General features: G+C 49.6%; 1 protein-coding gene across 1 annotated transcript in view; it reads right to left on the reverse strand.

The window, feature by feature from the left end:
• The window catches only part of samd4b (sterile alpha motif domain containing 4B), a gene marked incomplete at its 3' end in the record, with an annotated part of 94,552 nt that extends 93,644 nt beyond the window's left edge, over positions 1–908 (reverse strand). The window contains exon 1 of the mRNA XM_078205756.1: positions 724–908. The remainder of the gene's footprint in view (positions 1–723) is intronic.
• Positions 909–7,422: the final 6,514 nt, after the last annotated feature.

The following is a 7,422-nucleotide window of genomic DNA, read 5'->3' on the forward strand; positions in this document are numbered from 1 at the left end:
CTTCCATGAGAAGAAGGAGCAACTCTACCTACCCCAGTCGCTCAGGCTTGTCCTTCCACGAGAGGAGGGAGCAACTCTACCTACCCCAGTAGCTCAGGCTTCTTCTTCCATGAGAAGAGGGAGCAACTCTACCTACCCCAGTAGCTCAGGCTTGTCCTTCCATGAGAAGAGGGAGCAGCTCTACCTACCCCAGTAGCTCAGGCTTCTCCTTCCATGAGGAGAGGGAGCAACTCTACCTACCCCAGTAGCTCAGGCTTCTCCTTCCATGAGGAGAGGGAGCAACTCTACCTACCCCAGTAGCTTCCATGAGGAGTCAGGGGGGAGGTTTATTGGGGTTGGGTTTTTATATTTGGTGTGTGGGGAGTGGGAGATAAATTATTGAACGTGAAGCAGCGGCTCCAGAGAGGGAGAGCCCACACACACACACATTGACATGAAATGTTTATGGTTTTAATCCCCTCCCTTCCCAAACTCTAGACAAGAAATGGCCAACACCTCAGTCTCTCCCTCCCTCTGCCCGCCATGGAGGAGGACAATCTCTCTCTCTCTCTCTCAGGTGATGCGCGAGGCCTATTTCCCTCAGTCCCTCATTCCCTCCCTCCCTCCCTCCAAAGAGAGAAGGAAGGAGGGGGGGAAAAAAAATAAATGTCATCCAATCGACCCGGCTCCAGCCCCATTCGACAGCCCGTGCCCGACATTCAGTCAAAAATATCCATTATTTACCCGTCCGCCGTCGAATTTTCTCGATTTTTCCCTCCTCACCTGGGGTGCAGTGTGTGTGTGTGTTGGGGGGGGGAGGGGGAGGGGGTTGGTTCGCGGGCCCCGCACGGGGGGGCGGATTTTTTTTTTAACAGCCGTCCCCTCCCCGCTCGCCACTAACTTGCTGCGCCCGCCCGCTCTCTCGCCCCGCTCATCTCATTGGCTGTCCCGTCTCCCCCCGCCCCGCCCGCTGCCTGTCAATCAGGCAGCGCGTCACAGCACGTTCGGTTGTCCTGGGAGCTGATTGGATGGGAGGGGGAGGGGGCGGGGGGGAAAGGAAGAGACCGGAGGTGACGTCAACACGACGCGCGGCGGCGGACATGAGAGGACGCCCCGGGGCGTGGGGCATGCCGGGAGTTGTAGTTCTCAATTGCAGTGAGTTCTCAACAACAATTGCAGCAACAACTGTCACAACAACAACATAAGAACAACTACCCTAACAGCAACAACTATCACAACAACAACAACATAAGAACAACTACCCTAACAGCAACAACTGTCACAACAACAACTAATATCACAACAACTACTATGTAACTAAAGTGGGCGGCACGGTAGCACAGTGGTTAGCACTGCTGCTTCACAGCTCCAGGGTCCCAGGTTCGATTCCTGGCTTGGGTCACTGTCTGTGTGGAGATTGCACATTCTCCTCGTGTCTGCGTGGGTTTCCTCCGGGTGCTCCGGTTTCCTCCCACAGTCCAAAGATGTGCGGGTTAGGTTGATTGGCCAGGTTAAAAATTGCCCCTTAGAGTCCTGAGATGCGTAGGTTAGAGGGATTAGCAGGTAAAATATGTGGGGGTAGGGCCTGGGTGCAGACTCGATGGGCCGAATGGCCTCCTTCTGCACTGTACGGATTCTATGATGATTCTATGAACAGCAACTATTATAACAACTACTGATAAGCGGCACGGTAACACAGTGGTTAGCACTGCTCCTTCACAGCTCCAGGGGCCTGGATTCGATTCCCGGCTTGGGTCTGTGTGGAGTTTGCACATTCTCCCCATGTCTGCGTGGGTTTCCTCCGGGTGCTCCGGTTTCCTCCCACAGTCCAAAGATGTGCGGGTTAGGTTGATTGGCCATGCTAAATTGCCTCTTAGTGTCCTTAGTTGTAAAATTGCACCTGGAGATTGGCAGTTGTCGGCGTTGAGTACTGAGGCAGTTGCAGCAATGCCATCATCGTGGGGGATGCTGGTGTAGAGTGCCGAGACATCCATTGTGACGAGGAGCGCTCCTGGTTCAACTGCTCCATGTGCGCTGAGTTTCTGTAGGAAGTCTGTAGTGTCGCAACAAAAGTTGGGGGTTCTTTGTACAATGGGTTTCAGGATGCCCTCGACGTAGCCGGAGAGGTTCTCGCACAGGGTCCCATTGCCCGATACGATGGGACGGCCGGGTGTGTTTGCCTTGTGTATCTTCGGGAGGCAGTAGAGATCTCCAATGCGGGGAGTACGTGGAATGAGAGCACGGAGGGTGCTCTGAAGGTCCAGATCAAAGGTCTTGATCAGTCTGTTGAGTTGATGAGTGTGTTCTTTGGTTGGATCTGCGGGTAACTGTCTGTAGTGTTCCCCGTTGTTGAGTTGTCGGTACACTTCTTTGCAGTAATCCGTTCTGTTCAGTATGATGATGGCCCCTCGTTTGTCTGCTGGTTTGATAACAATATTACGGTTGGTCTTGAGAGCGTGGATGGTGTTACGTTGTGCTTGGGTGATGTTCGGGGCTGTCTTGTGAGTGCGGCTGATGAATCTGGTGTTGACGCACCTCCTGACGGCTTAGGCATACATGTCAAGTCGAGGGCAGCGGCCTTCCGGAGGAGTCCAATTCGACTCTTTCCTCTTCGGTTGCTGCACTGTGGATCTCTCTGCCGGTTCATTGGCTGTCTCATTGTGTTCGCTGTTGGCCTCTTGGAGTTTGTGGAAGAACTCCCGCAGCCTCATTCGCCTGATGAATTCCTCTGTCTCTGCTGTGAGACAATACACACCTCTTAACCCTCTTAACCCTCTTAACGCTCTCTCCACTAACATTGCCTGACCCTTTAAGACTTGATGACCTGTAAAGACTCGCATTCCAACCATTATTTTGTAAATTGAGTTTGTCTCTTTATATGCCCTGTTTGGGAACATGACTCCCACTCACCTGACGAAGGAGCAACGCTCCGAAAGCTAGTGGCTTTTGCTACCAAATAAACCTGTTGGACTTTAACCTGGTGTTGTGAGATTTCTTACTGTGTTTACCCCAGTCCAACGCCGACATCTCCACATCATGCCCATCAAACACTCCCAGGACAGGTACAGCATGGGGTTAGATGCAGAGTAAAGCTTCCTCTACACTGTCAGACAGTCATACAGAGGTTGACAGCATGGAAACAGGCCCTTCGACCCAACTTGTCCATGCCGCCCTTTTTTTAAACCACTAAGCTAGTCCCAATTGCCCGCATTTGACCCATATCCCTCTATACCCATCTTACCCATGTAACTGTCTAAATGCTTTTCAAAAGACAAAATTGTACCCGCCTCTACTACTACCTCTGGCAGCTTGTTCCAGACACGCACCACCCTCTGTGTGAAAAAATTGCCCCTCTGGACACTTTTGTATCTCTCGCCTCTCACCTTAAACCTATGCCCTCTAGTTTTAGACTCCCCTACCTTTGGGAAAAGATATTGACTATCTAGCTGATCTATGCCCCTCATTATTTTATGGACCTCTATAAGGTCACCACTCAGCCTCCTACGCTCCAGAGAAAAAAGTCCCAGTCTATCCAGCCTCTCCTTATAACTCAAACCATCAAGTCCCGGTAGCATCCTAGTAAATCTTTTCTGCACTCTTTCTAGTTTAATAATATCCTTTCTATAATAGGCTGACCAGAACTGTACACAGTATTCCAAGTGTGGCCTTACCAATGTCTTGCACAAGTTCAACAAGACGTCCCAACTCCCTCCATCAAACACTCCCAGAACAGGCACAGCCCAGGGTTAGATACAGAGTAAAGCTCCCTCTACATTGTCCCCATCACAAACACCCAGGACAGTACAGCACTGGGTTTGATACAGAGTAAAGCTCCCTTTACACTGTCCGCATAAAGCACTCCCAGGATAGGTACAGCACGGGGTTAGATACAGAGTAAAGCTCCCTCTACACTGTCCCCATCAAACATTCCCAGGACAGGTACAGCACAGGATTAGATAAAGAATAAATCTTCCTCGACATGATGTGTGACTGGATAATGCAAACCTGATATTTTTCTGATTTGTCACATGTATTGGGATACAGTGGAAAATATTGTTTCTTGCGCAACTATATAGACAAGGCATATCGTACATAGGGGAGAAGGAAAGGAGAGGGTGCAGAATGTAGTGTTACAGTCATAGCTAGGGTGTAGAGAAAGATAATCTTATTGCGAGGTAGGTCCATTCAAAGGTCTGACAGCAGCAGGGAAGAAGCTGTTCTTGAGTCGGTTGGTATGTGACCTCAGACTTTTGTATCTTTGGCCCGATGGAAGAAGGTGGAAGAGAGAATGTCCGGGGTGCGTGGGGTCCCTGATTATGCTGGCTGCTTTTCCGAGGTAGCGGGATGTGTAGACGGAGTCAATGGATGGGAGGCTGGTTTGCGCGACGGATTGGGCTACATTCACGACCCTTTGTAGTTCCTTGCCGTCTTGGACAGAGCAGAAGCCACACCAAGCAGTGACACATCTAGAAAGGATGCTTTCTATGGTGCATCTGTAAAAGTTGGTGAGAGTCGTAGCTGACGTGCTGAATTTCCTTAGCCTCCTGAGAAAAAAGAGGCGTTGGTGGACTTTCTTAACTGTAGCGTCAGTGTGGATGGACCAGGACAGGTTGTTGGTGATCTGGACACCTCGAAACCTGAAGCTCTCGGACGATGTCCATCCAATCCTGGGGTGGGGTAGTGTTTTTGGGGGTGAGTTTCTGTCAGGTGCCAGCTTCCTGAGGTGACCATTCGAGAAGCGAAATCAGGGACAGAGTTGAAAGCAGCTGGCCCCGACGGTGACACGAGGGACAGCTGGTCTCTCGCTACATATTCTCCAAGTTACTGACTTTCCACAGGTGACAGTAACAAAATACAAGGGTCGACTTGGATTTACACGGTGACCCACTTCATCACTTTGCTCAGAAACATCTCAAGTCACTTTGCATGCAATTGATTATTGAATTTTACAGCACAGAATGAGGCCACTTGGCCCATTGTGCCTGTCCTAGCTCTCCAAAGGAGCTGCCCAATTATACCCACTCCCTCTGCCATCCACCCTCACTCCCATGATGTTTTCTCCTTATCCATTTCCTTTTGAAAGTTCCTGTTGAACCTGCTTCCACCGCCCTTTCAGGCAACACCTTCCAGATCACAACAACTCGCTGCGTAAAACAACTCTCCTAATCTTCCCCCTGGTTTGGGGCATGCCTGGAGGGTTGTTGCTATTGATTTGGTTAGATTTGATTTATTATTGTCACATGCATTGGGATACAGTGAAAAGTATTGTTTCATCCGCCCTATACAGACAAAGCATACCGTTCATAGAGAAGAAAAGGAGAGGGACTGCAGAATGTAGTGTTACAGTCATAGCTAGAGTGTTGAGAAAGATCAACTTAATGCGAGGTCGGTCCGTTCAAAAGTCTGATGGCAGCAGGGAAGAAGCTGTGGAGAGATTCTTGTATGATGCCTTGTACGGATGCAGCAAGACTTCTCTGCTTTTATATTCTATCCCCCTCGCGCAGCTGGAATACTGTGTGCAGTTTTGGTCCCCTTACTTGCGAAAGGATATATTGGCCTTGGAGGGAGTGCAGAGAAGGTTCACCAGGTTGATACCGGAGATGAGGGGTGTAGATTATGAGGAGAGATTGAGCAGATTAGGTTTGTACTCATTGGAGTTTAGAAGGCTGAGGGGTGATCTCAGAGAGACATATAAGATAATGAAGGGGCTGGATAGGGTAGAAGTGGAGAGATTCTTTCCACTTAGAAAGGAAACCAGAACTAGAGGGCACAGCCTCAAAATATAGGGGGGTCAGTTTAGGACAGAGTGAGGAGGAACTTCTTCTCTCAGAGGGTGGTGAATTTCTTGGAACTCTCTGCCCACTGAAGCGGTGGAGGCTACCTCGTTGAATATGTTTAAGTCACGGATAGATGGATTTCTGATCGGTAAGGGAATTAGGGGTTATGGGGATCAGGCGGGTAAGTGGAACTGATCCACTTCAGATCAGCTATGATCTTATTGAATGGCGGGGCAGGCTCGAGGGGTAGATGGCCTACTCCTGCTCCTATTTCTTATGTTCTTATGTTCTTGAGTCGGTTGGTATGTGACCTCAGACTTTTGTATCTTTTTCCCAATGGAAGAAAGTGGAAGAGAGAATGTCCGGGGTGCGTGGGGCCCTTAATTATACTGGCTGTTTTTCTGAGGCAGCGGGAAGTGTAGACAGAGTCAATGGATGGGAGGCTGGTTTGAGTGATGGACTGGGCTACATTCACGACCCTTTCTAGTTCCTTGCGGTTTTGGGCAGAGCAGGAGCCCATACCAAGCTGTGATACAACCAGAAAGAATGCTTTCTATGGTGCATCTGTAAAAGTTGGTGAGAGTCGTCGCTGACATGCCAAATTTCCTTAGTCTCCTGAGAAAGTTAGTGGGCTTTCTTAACTATAGTGTCGGCATGGGGGGACCAGGACAGGTTGTTGGTGATCTGGGCACCTGGAAACTTGAAGCTCAGTGTATGGTAAAACAGCAGCTTATTCTGTACACAGTAAGATCCCATGGACGAAAAGAAATTGGTTTAGGTTGGAGGGTCACAGTTTTTTTTTAACTGGTCGGTGCAACATCGTGGGCCGAAGGGCCTGTTCTGCGCTGTAATGTTCTATGTTCTATGTTCTATAAAGTGCAAAGTGAATCATCAGTTATTCTGTCTCTGGTGGTTTGAGTAGAGGGAATGATATTGCCGAGCACTGGTACTGTAGGGTTTAGAGTTTACACCTGACTTTCCAGGTCCCTGCACATATTAGGATAGCCCATGTTTGAAGCAAGCATTTAATGTGGAGTTTGCACGTTCTCCCCTGTGTCTGCGTGGGTTTCCTCTGGGTGCTCCGGTTTCCTCCCACACTCCAAAGATGTGCGGGATGGGTGGATTGGTTGTGCTAAATTGACCCTAGTGTCAGGGGGATTAGCAGGGTAAATGTGTGGGGTTACGGAATAGGGCCTGGGTGGGATTGTGGTCGGTGTAGACTCGATGGGCTGAATGGCCTCCTTCTGCACTGTAGGGATTCTATTCTGTTCTAATAGACTCACATGAAGAAGATTCTCTGATTAAGGTGAAGAAGTCCCTTCGCTTTGGTTGAATGGGATTCTTCGCTTCCAATGAAGACTATTTCAGACGAGGAGGATCGAGCAAAGCAGACTCTGATTTATCTCCAATGAAGAGGATTCTTTGCTTACAATGAGGGCGGCACGGTGGCACAGTGGTTAGCACTGCTGCCTCACAGCGCCAGGGACCCGGGTTCGATTCCCGGCTTGGGTCACTGTCTGTGTGGAGTTTGCACGTTCTCCCCGTGTCTGTGTGGGTTTCCTCTGGGTGCTCCGGTTTCCTCCCACTCTCCAAAAGATGTGCAGGTTAGTGGATGGGCTGTGCTAAATTGTCCCTTAGTGTCCCAAGGTATATAGGTTAGGGGAAT

The sequence above is a fragment of the Mustelus asterias genome, unplaced genomic scaffold (assembly GCF_964213995.1).
Source record: "Mustelus asterias unplaced genomic scaffold, sMusAst1.hap1.1 HAP1_SCAFFOLD_966, whole genome shotgun sequence".
Lineage (NCBI taxonomy): Eukaryota > Metazoa > Chordata > Chondrichthyes > Carcharhiniformes > Triakidae > Mustelus > Mustelus asterias.